The following is a 19,131-nucleotide window of genomic DNA, read 5'->3' as shown; positions in this document are numbered from 1 at the left end:
TGCATGTCATGGTGCGCAGGAGGCATTGGTGAGGAGCGCCTGGTCAACGTGTGCATCGGAAGTGGAGTGAGTCTCGGACGCGCAGGGTGCGTGTCATGGTGCACCGCAGGTGCTGGTGAAGAGCACCTGGTCAGCATGTGCATCGGAGGTGAAGGGAGTCTTGGACGCGCAGAGTACGTGTCGTGGTGCACAGGAGGCATTGGTGAGGATCGCCTGGTCAACGTGTGCATCAGAAGTGAAGTGAGTCTTGGATGCGCAGGGTACATGTCGGGGGGTGCCCGGAGGTGCTGGTGAAGAGAGCCTTGTCATCGAGTGCACCGGAGGAGAAGTGAGGCTCGGACACGGTGAGCGTGTCGTGGTGCGACCAAAGGCATTGGTGAAGAGCGCCTGGATATCGGGACACCGGAGTTGGATTAAGTCCCAGTGAAGCAGTGTGCGTGCTTTGGTGTAACCTGGGACTGTGGAGGTGATCTGCCGATCATAGTTTGCACCGGACGAAAGTGAGTCTCTGCAGCGTGGTGTGCGTGTCTGAGACCGCAGGAAGGAGTGCCTGGTGAACGTGCACTCGGAGTCGACGTGAAGTCCCATCAGGGTTGTGTGTGTGGCTTCGTGCCCATTGAGAAAGTTCTGCACGGAAGGCCCAGTTTGCTGAAGGAGGAGAGGAGAGTGGGGTCACTCCCCCCAGGTAACGTGGATCACTACCAGGGCGAGGTGCGGGCTCAGAGGGACACTCTCTCGGCCTCTGAGTCCTTCTGGCAAAGTGAGCCTTTTCTGCTTCAGCTCAGATTGGGGCCCGTACTGCCCAGCGGAGTGGCAGTACTGGGGCCAGAGTGAGAAGCTGTACTTCATGTCATCGTTGATACGTGTGGGCGGCAACTGTTATCGAAGAGGATGATTGTTGTAATACACATTGCCAATATTGCTGCTAATGAACTGCCGGACTGTCTTACAACGCCTGACATTATTTCTGCATAACGAAGTACACGATTGTTGCGCTACGCAGTGCATAATTTCTCTTTTGCAAAGTACATGATTGTAGCTACACATTGCATTATTCCTTAATTGCAAAGTACATGATTGTAGCGGAGTGCATTGCATTATTTCTTCATTGCAAAGTACGTGATTGGGGTGTAACGCATTGTATTATTCCTTCATTGTGCAGTACATGATTGTAGCGGTGCGCATTGCATTATTTCTCCCATTGCAAGGTACCGGGGTGTGTCGTTACGCATTGTATTATTTCTCCTTTGCCCAGCACAGGATTGAGTTGTTACACAGTGCATTATTGTTTGTCCATTGCAACGTGTGTGATTCTAGCATTGCGACCAGCATACCATTTTGGAACCAGTGGTTGGGATTTGAACCTACCAGCCAGCCAGAACGAATATTACCCTTTATTATGTGTTGGCTTTTGTATCGTGTGGTCTGATAGTATATCTTTTTATATAAAGTTTATACTCGCATTATCAAACTTGTGTGGAGTCCATTTGTGGTGCCACCAGGAGGTTGCTGTGGGTGTGGTTGCACATACTGTACACTCGTGCCTTGGAGATAGGCCTGGTTGCTTGCGCCAAGCTACTAAGGGGGTGAGCAGGGCTATCTCAAACAGTGTCCTTACTCGGCCTGACGTTGAGTGAGGAGTGTCGGGTCTTGCATTTGGGGACAGTGGTGCAGGACGGGGACTCCGGCTTCCAACAAATATGCAAATTATTACAGAGTCGTTCCTGTCCATGTGTGTAATGTGTACAGACAGACTTATACACATTTCTTACAGTATTTGACAAAATATGTTATATATACAGTTGGCCATTGGTTTCCACATGTATCTACCAGTTCTATTTGTCATTGCAAATGCTGACAATGCCCTGATACTTTGAATACTTTAACATGCTGACTTTAATGCTTAGGCATTAGATTACTGTGATAGGTATTTGAACATGTTAGTGAGCTCTCTATGTTATGTGCACTCAATTGATGTGCCACATTTGTGATCATATTTTGAGCCATATGTTCATCCCTATGTAGGTTGTGACAGTGCCAACATGTTTAACACTCACACATACATATGCCCATGTGAAACGGCTGATGTTGTTTGCCTACATTACATTGACACAGCCTTTCAATGGTTCACTTGCTTTAACCCCTTGGCTGCGGCGGTAATTCCGCCGCGGGGCTACGGGGGAGGGGGGGCGCGCGGCGCCACCATGCTCATGACGGAACCACTCCGTCACGAGCCGCGGTGGCGATCTGTTTGTGAGGAAAAGATTCCGTCACGGCCCCGCACGCCCAATAGAACGCGCCGCGCAGGCGCGGCGGCCGGGCCGTGACGGAACCATTCCGTCACCAGCACAGCCCCTCCGTGGCTCGTGACAGAATGGTACCGTCACGAGCGTGCAAGGGGTTAATATGGGAGTTTGCTGTGTAATTTATGGTGCATTTCCAACATGTAACATGGATAGTTATTCAATTGTTTTGTCAGCCTTCAGATAATGTTTTTTGTGAAAAAAGCTGTCTTGGTTCACTTGGATTGACACACAGGTCTTGCAATTTGGGCCATCCTTATTTATGACATGCTAATGTTGCTACAAGTAGCTTTCTACTACAGACCTGGACACAATACGTTAGGTTTTCACATGTATATGTATGATTCTGACTTGTAGGGGATTCTGTACTTCTATGCCTTGATTCTGTCATCATTAATGTGGCAAGTGAATGTTGAGATTGGTATCCTGAGAACACTGATACCTTATCCTGGTTGCATTTTATTCTATATAACTTACTGATGTATGCCATGCCTGACAGCATTGTGTTTGTTTTTGTTAGCTTAACATTGATGGATTCATATGCAGGAAATGTGGCCATCTTAAACCACGAAACTGGTGATCTATCACCTAGGTTACATATATCAATGTAGCTTGATACCTATGTGTATGTGTGTCCCTGGACTATCAGCATGGCTGAGACATAGGTGTGTTTTGTACTGGTGGTATCACGGTGTTACCCAATATTGACATTTACACATCAATGGGGCCTACACTTACATTGCATTGGACTTTGCAACTACTTCTTCAGTATTGCTCCAGAAATGTTGGTCAACACCTACTTATGAACACAGTATTTGTTCACACACCATTGATTTTGTGAAACTTTAACTGATACCGAGACTAGGTACGACATTGAGGAGACACTCAGCTCACACTTATCTATTAAGTGCCCTTTGAACTCATATTGACTTGTCTTTTGTACCACATGATCTGTGTCCTGATTTGTTAACCAGTGCAGATGATGTGGTTCTGTCCATTCACATAGTGTGAGATGTCACAATACTACACACAGATGTTCTGTTGCTACTTCCATTTCAGGATTAGTGAGGGAATGACAGATTGGAAAATCATTGTCTACACATAGCAGTATATTTTTACCCCTATGTGCACATGACACTAGGAGCGAGATATTTTGCAAAGTGGCACAGTACAGCACAGCAAATCAACTTGTTGTGCACTGAGTCACTGGAAAAGGGCAGAGGTGCACAGTATTTAGGCCATATGGCAGATTCCTGTCCTTTCACCCTAGGGTGGCTAGCACAAACACAGGCACCTTTGCACCATGGTGCAAGTGTACCAGAATCGAATGCAGGTTATTTTTAGTGCAGAAATGGGCACCTTCCTGCATATAAGCAATCCTTAGAGGCATATTCCTCTATCTGTGGGCGCCACAGAATGCAGCACACATACAAGCAGAAATGGCTTGGATAACTTAAGTATTTATCCTTATTACACATCACCTGGGGAGGCACATTTATTTGACACACTCCCGGGTTTACCTGGTTTGGTATAGATGGATGCACCCATACAATGCCCATGGAACATCTCCCTTGCATAGAGAAATGCAACACAGCATTTTGTGCTGTGTTACATTACTCCAGATTTTTAACACCATTCAGAGCCATGCAAACCAGCTTTAAGTGTCTTCAAATATCTGACTTAGGGGTTGGCATCACACATGAACCACGATGCATAGTGCAAGTATGAGTCACACCTCTCATAAATATGCCTCTAGCCCCATCAACAGGCACAGAGATAGCTATTATGCCATACATTTCTAAATTGTACTTGGTATGTTGCATACTTCAGATTTCCTTACCAACAAGTAGGTCATTTCCATATTGCCCATTCTGGAACCGCTTATTGATGATACTGTGCTGGAAGAGACATGTGCACTTACAGGGTATTTGGCCAGCACATTGGTGAACATCCCCAGATGGTCCACAATGGCCTAGACGTTGATGGAGTAGGTGTGCTCCAGGTTCCTGCACAGGTGGGATGTTTCGGCAGAGGGAACCATTGCACATGTGTGCAACCTATGGCACCTTTGATATGGGAAAATCCTGCAATGGCATAGAAGCATTGCTAGGTGTCCATCTGCTGTTGTTGGGTCTTAGGGAAGAGGAGCTACTGGGGTGTGAGCCTCAGGATGGCATCCAGGACAGAGGATAGCAGGACAGACAATGATGGTTGTGATATTCCTGCCACTCCGGCTGTCACAATCTGGAAGGAACCATATGCCAGCATGTAGAGCATTGCCATAGTTTCACCTGTGGAGGGATGTTATTGGGCCTGGCAGTTGGTGGCTGGAGACCTGGCCCAATCTCATGGAGCAATTAAACGATAGAGTCCCTCCTGAGTCTGCAAAATTTGATGAAACCATCCTCTGAGGTCAATGAGGGCTCTGAACACATACTCCCTTATCCTTCGCTGCCTACGTGGTGGTGATGGTCTCCGTGCGACTCCCAGCTGCAGAATGACTACCTCCATAGTGTTGTTTTATGCTTTGTTTTTCCATCCCGAACTGGCAGGCCAGGTCCTCCATGGACCAGAAACAAGCATCTTTGGACTGGTGCAGCATTCTGTCCATCATTTGACGCTGCAGCATTTTTCGCCCTATGTGGGATGGGTGCCCAGATGTAGATTCCTTGCTTGCTATGTGACTGGATTCAAGCTAGCCTGGAATGATATGGGGTGATACCCCGAAACTGGTCCCAGAATGCTTTTTTATGGTCCATGGAGGAACTGGCTTGGCAGTTCGGGCTGGACTGTCCCCATGAGGAACAGGGTCAAGACTGATTTGCATATGGGTAGGTGCAAACTGGGGTGGTGTAGTGAGCAAAAGAACAATGGATTTAACCCAGCTCTCTTGACTGGGGGTGAATGTTTGATTTATTCAGCATTCATTTGTGGCTGTAGCACTCTCCATATAAACGCACATTAGTTCTGCCACCAGAGGACCCAACCTTCAATTGCACGCACTAAGGAAACTAAAGCATTTCTTCCCTTTGGCAGACCTCAAAAGAGCAGTTTAAGATCTTGTGTTATCGAAATTAGATTATGGTAGGGCTCCACTAGTGGGCCTCACAAAAATCCCTCTTGCACCACTGAAGGCTACTTTGAATGCAGCTGCTAGACTCATCACCGGATCAAAAAAAATGATCATACCACACTAGACCACCAAGGTTTGAAATGACTACCCTATGACGCTAGGATCCATCTCAATTGCTTGTATGACCCATCAAGTGCTGAACAACAATACCCCCTTTTACCTGTCCCAGAAACTGACCCTTTCAGGTGGAAACAGATCTTCCAAAAGCACAAGCACCTAGTACTAAAACCACAAAAATAAAACCTACAACGGAACTTTCTCCAGAATAGACCCCAAAATCTGTAACTCCCTCCCTCCCCTCAAATGCTATCCATCCACAACCATCCTCAGGAAAGTAGTAAAAATTCTACTATTCAACAAATTCCTCTCACATTGAGGACTTACATCCCTCTCCTCCTGAGCAACTCTTTGCTGCCGGCTTGCCATTGCTTCTTGTTCACACCTTCACCCATATCACTGATAGCCACAATATTTTCCTGCATTTCTCAGCCATCTTCATACCGTTCTGACACCCAGTGGACTCTGCACATGCCAGTACCTATGACTGTCCGTGTGTTCCTATCTCCCCTCTTACAATTAGGGCCCGATGTAGGTAATTTAATTTTACCACTTCTTAAATACCGAATCATACCGATTCGGTATTTAAGAAGTGGTAAAATGGAGGGGGGGATGTAGGTATTTCAGAATCTGTAAATACCGAATCGTTGTGATTCGGTATTTACCGATTCTGTAAATACCGATTCGGTAATGCCCATTGATTCCTATGGGCATTGAAGCCCATAGGAATCAATGGGCATTACCGAATCGGTATTTACCGATTCGGTAAATACCGATTGCAGCAAGGGTGCAGGGGGTGTCACTTTGACACCCTCTAGCACCCCAAATACAGGCATGTGTGCCATGTGGCACACAGACATGCCCTAAGGGCATGTCTTTCTGTCACATGGTATAGGTGTGCATGCACACATGTGCGTGCACACCTGGATTCGGTATTTCACCACCCAATTGGATTGGGTGGTAAAATACCGAATTCTGAAGGCCTTTAGCACTGTAAACAGTGCGACCTACATCTGGAATTCACCGAATCGGTAAAATTACCGATTCGGTATTTTACAGAATCGGTAAAATTACCGATTCGATAAATTTACCGATTGTGCAAAATATTGGCCCCTACATCTCAATCACCAAATACCGGTCGCCGTTACCGACCGGTATTTGGTGACCTACATCGGGCCCTTAGTCTTCTAAACACCGGATTCATGACCTAAACCATGTTTTTGCATAATGTTTACTATTTTGTATCACATTTTAACACCGTTCTGACACCTATCGGACTCTGGTCATGCCAGTATTGATGATTGACTATGTGCTCTTATCTCTCTTGTAAATACTGCCCTCATGACCTATACCATGTTTTGCATATTGCCTACCGTTTTTGTACCATATCTTCTTTGTTATTCCTCTAAAGCGCTCTGTCACACGATAGGGTCCTGTTCGTGCAATATAAAACTTTAATTAAATAAATAAATATTTAATAAATAATAAATATAGGACGTCAAGCCCTGGAAATATACCAACAGTATGGATCTTGTGGGCGCCTGATCTCCCACCTATTATTAGCGGCCTATTAGGCAGTCCTGTGGTTCTGGGGACAATGTCATTCACCCTCGAAGCAAAACTGGCTGGAGAAACTGTGGTGGATTCTGGGCATAGAGAAATTCTCTCTGCAGCACAGGGAAGAGAAAGAGAGATCTCCAGACATTGGGGCTGCCTGCAAACTTTCTTTCCTTCTGACTGTAAATAACTTACGTGCCCTGAGAGACTGCGAACATTCTAGATGACTCCAAATTGGAAAGTTACAATTCTATGACACAATAGAAACCAGCCACACAGTCAGAAACTTAAGTTGCTCACTCTTGGTGAGGGAGCTTTATTACTCTGACTGATCTTGGTGATAGCCAGCGAGCCTTAGACTATGGGAGAAAGAGGCGGGAGGGGTTTCAAAGGGGAGAAACTGTTCGGAAAGGTGGAGGGAGGTCGAGGAGGGTTTGTTTTAGTGCAGCCAAACTGAACGGATCCCTGTGCTTTTTGTACCAATGGAACTAAATGCTAATAAGAAGGTACTTGAACCTAAATTAGCACAGAATGTGCAACAGCAATTTAAAAGTTAGATGTCACATTCGAGTAGTAGCATCCCACCCACATCAGCATGTTTGAAAGCATATCCACAGTGCTTAATTTGTAAAATAATAAGCCCTAGGGCCCTGACCAGGAGGCCACTGAAGCTTGCATTACCTATTGCCCTGCCATCGCTGCCAACAACAGTACCAAAACAACTAATGACCATCTCTCTCGCCTGCATGTGCGACAGTTCAGAATATTCCAGGTGCCCAAAATTAAAGGAATGGCAGGGGGAGGCAGGTATTAGTATTTTTAATGTATAATGTATTCATCTCTAAATTCGATGAGCAGCTACACCATGTGGCCAAGTGCCATGAGTGTGGTGATGATAATTAAGTGCTGAGCACCGGAAACCACTGGATACAATTAAGCACTGCTAAAGAACTCTCATTGTAGCCCTCAATGACCATGAATGTTATTCAGACCCTCCAGCTTATCGCGATTTCGCGATTTGCAAAAGAATCGCGAAATCGGCCGATCCGTGCAAATGCCACGATATTTGCACAAATGCCCGCGAAATCCGCCATTTTGCCGTGAGCCAATGGAAAGGAGGGTGTGTCTGTCTCCGCCGTGACTGGGGGCGAGTGGCTGAAAAGCTTCAGTGCTCCGTACATCTCTTTGTGTTTGCCTAATTACCGTAATCACCCCAGTTGGTGGCAGTAGCCCGTCTGCCCTCTGCTCGTGCACCCGAATGGGGTCTGACAATTACTTTAGTTTGCTCTTACTTGCAAGGAATTTGGTCTTCAGAATTGTTCTAGAAGTGTGCGTGGAGCTTTGGGTGGCGTGGAGCTCCAGCTGACTTCAGGTGGGTTCCTTGTGTGCAGTTGCACTCCGCACCTTCGTCAGCTCATACAATTCTTCCTTCTGGAGAATAAGCTAACATTTCATACATAGAATTGTTTTGCTGTGCTAATTACAATGTGGATGCCCAATCGAGAGGTTAGCTAAATTTTGTTTTTGGCCCTGTGAATGCGGATTAAAAATGTCAGATTTTGAAACTGCTACATCTGCTATGCTAGAGGAACTATAATTATATTTAACTGAGTATCGGACCATGACAATTTTCCCAACTGTTCTGTAAGTCTTTTGGTGAATAGCAGATTTCATAGATCATATTACTGGTTTCAATTAGGCACGGTGAGCTATCAGAACGCTAGCTACTACAGTTACAGGATACATTAGTACTGCAATGCAAATCAAATTTGTAAAAGAGGTTAAGGGAGGGGAAAGATATTCTGACTACATACACCGGTCACCAAAGCTACTCAACAAACTACTAAGTCAAACAAAGATAGCTGTTGCACAGAAGTGTGAAAGTGCCCCTGCTCAGCTGTTCCAGTTGTATATGTGCTTCTTCCACCTGGCAGCTTTACAAACCCACTTGGGAGGACAGCGCTTGAACTATGACCTTGTGACTCTGGCGCCAGTGCAGCTCTGTTAACCTGGTTCTCTGGCTCCACAGCGGCTCTGCTGACCTGGTTCTCTGGCTCCACAGCGGATGGATGGATGATGAGGGGGTGGGTGAAAGGATGGATGGATGATAAGGGAATGGATGGATGATGAGGGGGTGGGTGAAAGGATGGATGGATGATGAGGGAATGGATGGATGATGAGGGGGTGGGTGAAAGGATGGATGGATGATGAGGGAATGGATGGATGATGAGGGGGTGGGTGAAAGGATGGATGGATGGATGATGAGGGAATGGATGGATGATGAGGAGGTGGGTGAAAGGATGGATGGATGGATGATGAGGGAATGGATGGATGATGAGGGGGTGGGTGAAAGGATGGATGGATGGATGGATGATGAGGGGAAGGATGGATGATGAGGGGGTGGGTGAAAGGATGGATAGATGGATGGATAATGAGGGGAAGGATGGATGGATGATGAGGGAAAAGGATGGATGGGTGATGAGGGGAAGGATGGATGGGTGATGAGGGGAAGGATGGATGATGAGGGGAAGGACAGATGGATGGATGGATGGATGGATGGATGATGGGTGGGTGGGTGAAAGGATGGATGGAAGGAAGGATGGCTAAGTGAAAGGGTCGATGGAGAGAGAAAGGGAGGATGGATGGATGACTAAAATAGTGGATGGGTGGAAGGATTAGTAAGTGAAAGGATGGCTGGATTGGTGAAAGGGTAAATGGCTGAATGGATGAGTGAATGGATGGATGGGATGAAGAGTGGGTGGATAAGTGTACAGATGGATAGGGTAAAAGGGTGGATGGATAATGGAGATGAGTGAAAGGATGGATGAGGGGATGGATGAAGGGATCGATGAGTGAAATGATAGATGGAAGGATACATGATGGATAGGTTTGCAAACGGTTGAATATGTTTGGAAATGGCTGGGCTTACTTATATACTATTGCGCGACCTCTGATGTGTCTGTAAAACGTACCTATTGTCTTGAAGTTTTGTCCTGAATTTTGACCTCCTGTTCTGATTTTGTGTCCAGCCGAGAGAGCTGAGGCGCACACGGGACGGGGTATCTGCAGAGGCGCGCTGGACAAGGGATGAAGTCAGAGGGTTGAGCTCACCTATTGCAGACCATTTCCCCCTGGGAGTGAGCCATGGGAAAAGTCCTAGAGGCGAGAAATTTAACACGGGCGTCAAGTAGCCCCATGTCATGGGTGTCAACTTCAACCAGTCCCCGCTTTTAAATCGGAGACGATTTGCAGGCTGACATTTTGCAACGAAACTACAAGTACCAACATACAGTTCGCTACTGTTTAACAAGTGACCACTTGGCGGTTTTGACTGCTCTTTCTCTAGTGTTTAGGTCTGTCGAACGGGCATCCGGTGGGATATCAGGTCGTGTTCAAAATACACTGTAAAGGGGCGATAGGTATAGCCATCATTAGTGCAGCAGGTACAGTGGCACCAAGCTCTAAGGCTATTGCAAGACACAAACTGACCTGCAATGGTACGCCTCTTCTGGCGCAGGGCTTTACAACGTGACGCATCTGGGAGATGCGTCACGTTGTAATTACCCCGCACCATGGTGCATCTTTTGCGCTGCCGCTGCGTCACAAAAGTGACGCAACGGTGGCGTAAAAGCAGCCCAAGGGGCTTGTAAATCTGCCCCAAAGTGTCTACATTGTAAAGAAACCAAATATACATAGCTTCATGTTGTTAAATAACTAAAAAAACGAAGATATCTGTGTTTGTTGTAGGAAAAATGGCCACATAAAATGCCGCAAAATTGCCGCTAAATTTCCATATTTGTGCCGCTAAATTTCCATTTTTGTGCCGCTAAATTTGCTAATCCATGCCGCTATATCCTGGGGGGTCTGGTTATTGCAGCATCCCCATATCAAAATAAGGTCTTTTTGCCATATTAAAAAAACGACTTTAAAATTAGCTTTGTGACCTATAATTAGTGACTCAAAGCCTGAAAATACATTTGCATAATGTACAAAAATGAGGCATACTTAATATTTGGGACAAGTGTGTCTAAAGTGACAGGACACAAAGGCTCTTTTAACAGCTTTGGCTAAAATTGTTTTATTTGTGGTAAAATTGTACGTTTGAGCCAACATTACATAACCACAAGTTCATTTAGGAAAAATAAACAAGTTTCATACACACAGTTACAAAGTATAAAAATATTTTTTGTTACATAGGGGGCAAAGGCAATTGATTTAAATTGGCTTTCTCTACCTGAAAACCTTGACAGCTCCTTGGTAGGACTACCAAGCTTAACAAAGTAGCTTGGCGTGACACTATTTTGAAAGACCCACAGAGCAAGACTTACTGGGATCATTAGCCAGAAAGCAATCTAAAAAACGAAACAAACATTTGCAATGCAATAGGTCTCACATTTGCGAGTTAGAGCTATTGGTGTTGTAAATGTAAACGTTTTTTACTAATGTGTTTTGGAGTGGATGTATATTGTCTATAGTATAATTATGTGGTATGTTGTGCAGTGAAATGTGGATAGAAATTATGTGGGATTTAGTGTATAGGAAGTAGGTAGAGTGGAATTGTGTGTTATGGAGAGTAATTATGTGGTATGGTATTTTGTGTTGTGGAGTAGTAACCTCATGTTTAGTCTCCCTCATTTCCATAGAGGCTAAACTATAAACTCAATGAGGCACAAAGAAAGTAGTAGGGTATTAGTCAACCACAGAGAAGCACGTCTGGATCTAGTCAGAGGTATGAGACCCTCGGTCTAGATCCATTCCCCCTCTTGCCTCTAGACCCTGAGCTCCTCCTTGGGAGGTGCAAGGCTGCTGCCCGCTCCTGCGCCTGCTGCCCGCTCCTGTGCCTGCTGCCCGCTCCAACTGGGACCAGACTGCCTACAACCACCGTAACCTTTCTCAGACATTTTTTTCTTAATTTTTTCCCTGTTGTGCCACTGTTATTGTGCCCATCTGTGTCATGTCCTAATTCCACCACTGATTTTATTTTCTTGTGCCTGCCTGTTCCTTTCACCTTTAGCTGCTGCTGCCCCTGTGGACCCTACCCCCTGGAATTCCCCCCTGGAATTCCCCCGCTCCGCCTCACAGCCTCTCCTCCCTCCCACCTCCCCTACTTAATGGCGGCCGATGCGCGGTTGCGCCGCTGGCAAGCCCGCCTGCCCTATCCGCGACCCGACCCCGGCCAGCACCAATAACCCTGGACCTCCCACTACCCATCACTACGACACCACCACCCTCCTCGCACTCAACCCATGGAAGACTAAGAGAATGTCAACAGGCCTCGTCGAACACAACCCACAGCCAGTTCTCCTGCCTCCACTGCCGTCAGACCCTCACCGCCACACCGGCCTCCAACATTGTTGATGTCAGCACCGGCGGCACCCTAAAATGCATCCTCCTCAATGTACGCTCCATACACAAATACGCCCTGTAAATCTGCAACCTACTCGACTCTCTCGCGCCCGACATCGCCTTCTTCACAGAGACCTGGACCAATGCATCCTCCACCCCGACATCAGCACCGCCATCCCAGATGAATACAAGATCCAGAGGAAAGACCGCCCCAACCACCCCATAGCCCACAAGAGCACCCTCGGCCTCATCACCTCCAGAAACCTTTCCCTCTGCCGAACACCTGCACTTCTAGATCCAGACCACCCCCAACGCCACACTCTGAGGAACCCTCATCTACAGACCCCCGGCCCCCGAACACCCTTCACCACCACCATCGCTGACTTCATCGCACCCCACGCCATTGCCTCAACAAACTACATACTCATTGGAGACCTAAACTTCCACCTCGACAACCCCAGCGCCCCCGACTCCACTATCCTTCGTGACAACCTCGCCAGCATTGGACTTAAACAACTCGTCAACACACCGACCCACAGAGCAGGACACACCCTTGACCCCATCTTCACAGCAAGAAACACCGTCCAATTTAGCCACACAACGCTGCCGCCATGGACCCCCCACCACTGCGTACACTTCGCCATCAAAAAATCCAAGGCATCCAAAACCAGCCCCACGCCCACAACAAAGGAACTGGAGCAAGATTACTGACAAGCAACTTAACTTCACCTTCACCCGAGACAACTAGACCTGGGCACCCTACGCAAACGACGCAAACAATACATCTAGAAAACTCCACACCTGGATCTCCAACTGCACAGACGAGCTTGCCCCGCTACGCAACCCCGACAGACAATGAACCAGGAAAGCTGCCTGGTTCACCACCGCTCTCCAAGAAGCCAGATGCACCTGAAGACACCTGGAGAAGAACTGGAGAAACACCAACACAACCAAAAACCACACCACCTACAAGGACGCCATGATGGATAACCACAACCAGATCAGAGCCACCAAGAGGAACTTGATCCACAACAAAATCCTGGCCAATTCCACCAACTCCAAGGAACTTTTCAGTGTCATTCAAGAATTCACCAACCCACGCAGCAAAGCCACAGACACTATCCCATCCCAATTGGATGCATTTTATTACATTGCATAGTAATACCACACGTGCCATTACAATGCGGGTATTACTACGCGATGTCAATGACATCGCATGCCATTACATCGCATACTTTTACCACGAGTATGCCTTTACCATGCATGCCATTACAACGCAAAGGCATGCGTGGTAAAGCAATACTCGTAGTAAAAGTTTGCAAGGTAAGTGACATTACTACACCTACACAACACACTACTCCCACCCCTACACTACACCTAACCCAAAAACACTACCACACTACAACACTACCCACACTACTCCCACCCCTACACTACGCTACACCCTAAAACACTACTACACTACAACACTACCCACATTACTCCCACCCCTACACTACCCTAAACCCTAAAACACTACTATACTACAACACTACCCACACTACTCCCACCCCTACACTACCCTAAACCCTAAAACACTACACTAAACACTAAAACACTACACTACACAAACACTACTATACTACACTAAAACCTAAAACACTACACTACCCTTAACCCTAAAACACTACACAAACACTACTACACTACCCTAAAACCCTACACAAACATTACTATACTACACTAAACCCTAAAACACTACACTACCCTAAACCTTAAAACTCTACACTACACAAACGCTACTACACTGCCTTAAAACCTAACTCTCTACACAAACACTACTACACTACCCTAAAACCTAAATCACTACTACAGTACCCTAAACCCTAATACACTACACTAAACAAACACAACAACACTACACTACACTACACTAAAAAAACACACTAAAATGTTTAAAAAAACCACACAAACTTTGGAACATTACTTTTACACTACCCTAAACCCTACAAAAGTAACCCCCACCCCAAGCTCAAACCCCCTTACCTCTCTCCTCTCCAGCATCGCCGTCTCTGATCCCGGTTCCTGCTTCCTCCTTCCTGCTGGGTGCATGTCGTTGTGAGAAAATAGCCTAAGTTTCCTCACAACGACATGGATAGCCGCCACCGCCATTACACATTACATCACATGCATTGTAAAAGCGCATGCGATGTAATGGTATGCGTGGTTTTTACCCCGCCTTGTAACATCGCATGCATTGTAACGCATGGAATGTAAAAGCAACGCGTGGTAAAAACCACGTTGTAATGGCTGTTCCCCTCCCAATTTCTCTGCGACAAGCTTGGAACCTATTTCCACCTCTACGACAACTTCATTGACCAATCACCAGGCGACACAGATGGCCTCCCCAGAAACACCAGCCAGCCCACCATCTCCAACTGGACACCGATCACGGCTGAAGACACCGCCTCAACCATGAAAAGCATCCACTCTGGGGCTCCCACCAACCCCTGCCTCCCTCACATCTACCACAGAGCCACGGCCACCATTGCACCCGAACTACAACACACCATTAACACCACCTTCAAAACAGACAACTTCCCAGACGACTGGAAGCGTGCAGAAGTCAGACCCCTCCTCAAGAAGCCCACAGCTGACCCCATCGACCTCAAGAACTATCAGCCCATCTCGCTCCTCCCCTTCGCAGCCAAAGTTGCAGAGAAAATAGTCAACAAGAAACTGACATGATTCATTGAAGAGACCACCCTACTCGCCTCCAAAGATGACATCCGCACCCTCCTGGACCAAGCCCACTCCGCAGCACTCATCCTACTCGACCTATCAGTGGCCTTCAACATCGTCTCCCATTGCACACTAGTCGCCAGACTACACGACAAAGGCATGCAAGGAACAGCCCTGGACTGGATCCGATCATTCCTCACCGGAAGAAGCCAAAGGATCAGACTCCCACCCTTCCTCTCTGACCCCACAAAAATCACCTGCGGAGTCCTACTGGGTTCATCACTGAGCCCCACCCTCTTCAACATCTACATGGCCCCCTTGCAGCCATCATCCAACAACACGGCCTCAACATCATATCCTACGCCGACGACACACAGCTCATCCTCTCCCTAACCAAAGACCCCACCACTGCCAAACTCAACTTCCAGAAAGGAATGCAAGATGTCGCAGTCTGGATGATCAACAGCTGCCTAAAGCTCAACGCTGAGAAGACAGAAGTTCTCGTCCTTGGTACCACCCCTTCTGCATGGTACAGCACCTGGTGGCCGACCGCCCTCGGAAGCCCAACTTCTCCCTCAGACCACGGAAAGAACCTCGGCATCGTTCTCGACTCATCACTCACCATGAACCAACGCCGTCACCTCCAGCTGGTTCAACAGCCTCCGCATCCTCCGCAAGACCTTCAAGTGGATCCCCACTGAGTCAAGGAAGACAGTCACCCATGCACTCATCACCAGCAGACTGGACTATGGAAACGCACTCTACGCCGGCATCAACAAGTCCCCACACCGCAAACTCCAGACAATACAGAACACCGCCGCCAGACTCGTCCTTGGTTTCCCCCGACACAAACACATCAGCCAACACCTACGAAGTCTCCACTGGCTCCCCGTGGAGAAAAGAGTCTATTTCAAATTCCTCACTCACGCCTACAAATGTCTACACAACAATGGACCCAAATACCTCAACGACAGAATCAACTTCCACGCACCCAAAAGAAACCTTTGATCTTCCAACCTCGCACTGGCCAAAACCCCGCACATCCACAGAGCCAGAGCAGGCAGAAGATCCTTCTCTCACATTGCAGCCAAGACCTGGAACAAGCTACTGGCAGACATCAGACACGCCCCCTCCCTGAACACTTTCAGGAAGACCCTCTTGACTTGGCTCTTCGACTAAACAGATCTGCGGACCCCCCCCCAGCGCCTTGAGACCCTCACAGGTGAGTAGCGCGCTTAAAATTCCCTGATTGATTGATTGAAATGCTGTGCAAAATGTACTACAATACATTAAGATCCAAGTATGTTTGAAAGGATTTAAACATTAACTAAACTTATCTAAAAATCTGCAAATACCCGAATACCTACACTTACAAGGAATGAGCATTTTTATAATAACACAGACTGACTCATATTTTTGTAATGGATAAACAGCAAAAACTACTTTTGGTCTGCTCAGAGTGTGTGCGTTTCTGAGGGCAGTGAATTAATAAACACCTGTTAAATTACAGGAATGCAGCTCCAGCTGAGAACTCACTGCTCGTTTCCTGAGCAGATAACATTCCGGAGAGAGTTTTTCATTGGATGAATGAGAGGAGAGACGAGGTGATGCATGGATGGATGAGGAGGAGGATGTTGAACATATGAGAGAAGGTCAAAAGGGATGGATGGATGGATGGATGAGGAGGTGGGCATTGGATGAATGAAAGAATGCCAAAAGGGACGGTAGATGAATGCTAGGTGGGAGTTGGATGGATTGGAGAAGGAGAGCCAGAACTGATGCATGGATGGGGAGTTTGTTGTTGAATGGATGAGAGGAGAGATGAGGTGATGGATGGATGAATGGATGGAGAGGAGGACGTTGGCTGGATGAATGAATCCCAGCTCACAGAACAGCTGCTCCTCATATTACACTGTCCCAGAGACTGTGGAGACCTGTTTTTTATAAACTGCTCGGTAATCGCAGCCCCTGTAGGGACTGTTTACATTCGAATGCACTCAGGATTTCCAAATAAAGGAGTCTTTTTTTTATTTTTTTAGAAACCGCTCGGTAATCCTTGCCCTTTTTGGGACCTGTAAAATGTAACGTTGGTGTGTTGCCTTAAAATGGGGGCATGTTGTAGAAAGTACTGTGTAGTCAGAGCACCTGGCATGTGAGGTTACATCTGAAAGTTGCTGTTTTAGAATCTGCTAATAAATACCAGCACCTGGGGCGTGAGGTGACTAAAGAGGTCAAAAGCTCGACCTAAAACAGTTTTTCAAATAATGGCTACGCCATGTGTTTTTAAAAAGTATTTGTGCCTTGTCGCCCTTATGGTGGGTGAGTCACAACTGTCCTGATACCAAATGGTTGTATTTTACAACCAAAAATAAGCTGCCTCATTTCATAAATTTGTGATGGACAGTTATCTGGCAAAGTTGCCAGGGTGCACCTTTTGCCAAGTGATGACCCGCTGCGGAAGGTCGGAGGCTGGCAGGTGGCTAACTAGTCGAGTAAAACAATTGCATGTTTTTTCCTAGTAATTTGTGTCTGATTCATAGTGGGTTTCTTTGGGTGTTAATCCTAAATACAGGAAGATTGCGAAATTCAGGATGATTAGTGGGAAGGATCATACAGGTAGATTCATCAAGCGAAATAGCGATCGCAATAGCTGCGAAACAGCAATTGTGATTGCAATTTCCGCTCCCATAATTCATCAACTACAAAAGCATAAAATAGCGAATTCGCAAAAAAAAGAATCGCAAAACAAACTGCCAGCCCACATTGCGATTCCGTAACTGCGTTTTCCCACATTTTCTGAGATTTAATTTGCGAAATTGCAATATATTTGCGATTTTGCAATAAATTTGCGAATTCGCTAATTAAATCGCAAATGAAATTCATCATACATCGCAAATAGCGAAAATGCCAAAAATCGCTAATAACGAGTCGCAATTTAAGGAGAAGCTAAACCAGGTGGTAACCATGAAGTCCAATAGAAAAAAAAAATTGCAAACAAGAAACAGATGTAGGGTCAAACAAACACACTTAAGGAGACTCAGTAGGAGCATGAGGAAAATCACAATGCCAGGTCTCTACATCGTGGCAAGGCGGCTGAGGCTCCAGGCTGCAGCCCAGAACCGACGCAGGATCCAGGAGCGCATTTACCGGCTGCTCATTACACTCCTGGGCCAGACTGAGGAGCAGATCTACTCAAAATACAGGCTAAATGGGGCAATGATAAGGAAGCTCATCAGAGACCTTGACCCCCTGATGCAGCACCTCCTGGCCTCCGTAAGCTTCCAGGGGATAGTCACAAATGCAGGTGGAATATCACAGACTACCCTGTCACGCTGCCTACAGAGTTTCCTGGACGCCATGCTCAGCCGGATCCACCACTACATTTCCTTCCCAACAACCCAACAGGACTTAACACAAACAAAACTGGACTTCTATCACACCGCCCAGTTCCCCCATGTCATTGGCTGCATCGACTGCACCCACAGCCACATCTGTCCACCCGCTGAGACTGAATACATGTACCGGAACCGCAAGTCATACCACTCACTTAACATCCAGATGGTCTGCAATGCGAAGACCATCATCACCGACATTGTGGCACAATACCCGGGGAGCACGCATGATTCGTTCATCTTCCGGCACAGCGGCATACACACCCGCTTGGCCAGGGGTGATTTTGGCGAAGGACATCTCCTAGGTAAGTACACATGCCCACATACAGTATGTCAAGACCATGTTGCTGCGCATAACAGGCACTGACCCTCTGCTCCTATCCTTCAGGTGACAGTGCCTACGGCCTCCGTGAATACCTACTCACCCCATCCCTCAACCCTGCTACACCACATGAACGGCGTTACAATGCTGCGCACATACACACAAGAAATGTTATTGAGCGGACATTTGGCATATTAAAGATTCGCTTCCGCATCCTCCACAAGACTGGCGGCGCCCTCAAATACCAGCCTGAGGTCTGCTGCCGCATTGTCGCCGTGTGTGCCTTACTCCACAATATTG

Source organism: Lissotriton helveticus, chromosome 6, assembly GCF_964261635.1.
Source record: "Lissotriton helveticus chromosome 6, aLisHel1.1, whole genome shotgun sequence".
Classification (NCBI taxonomy): Eukaryota; Metazoa; Chordata; class Amphibia; order Caudata; family Salamandridae; genus Lissotriton; species Lissotriton helveticus.
The sequence above is the reverse complement of the archived record's forward strand: the minus strand, read 5'-3'. Positions refer to the sequence as shown.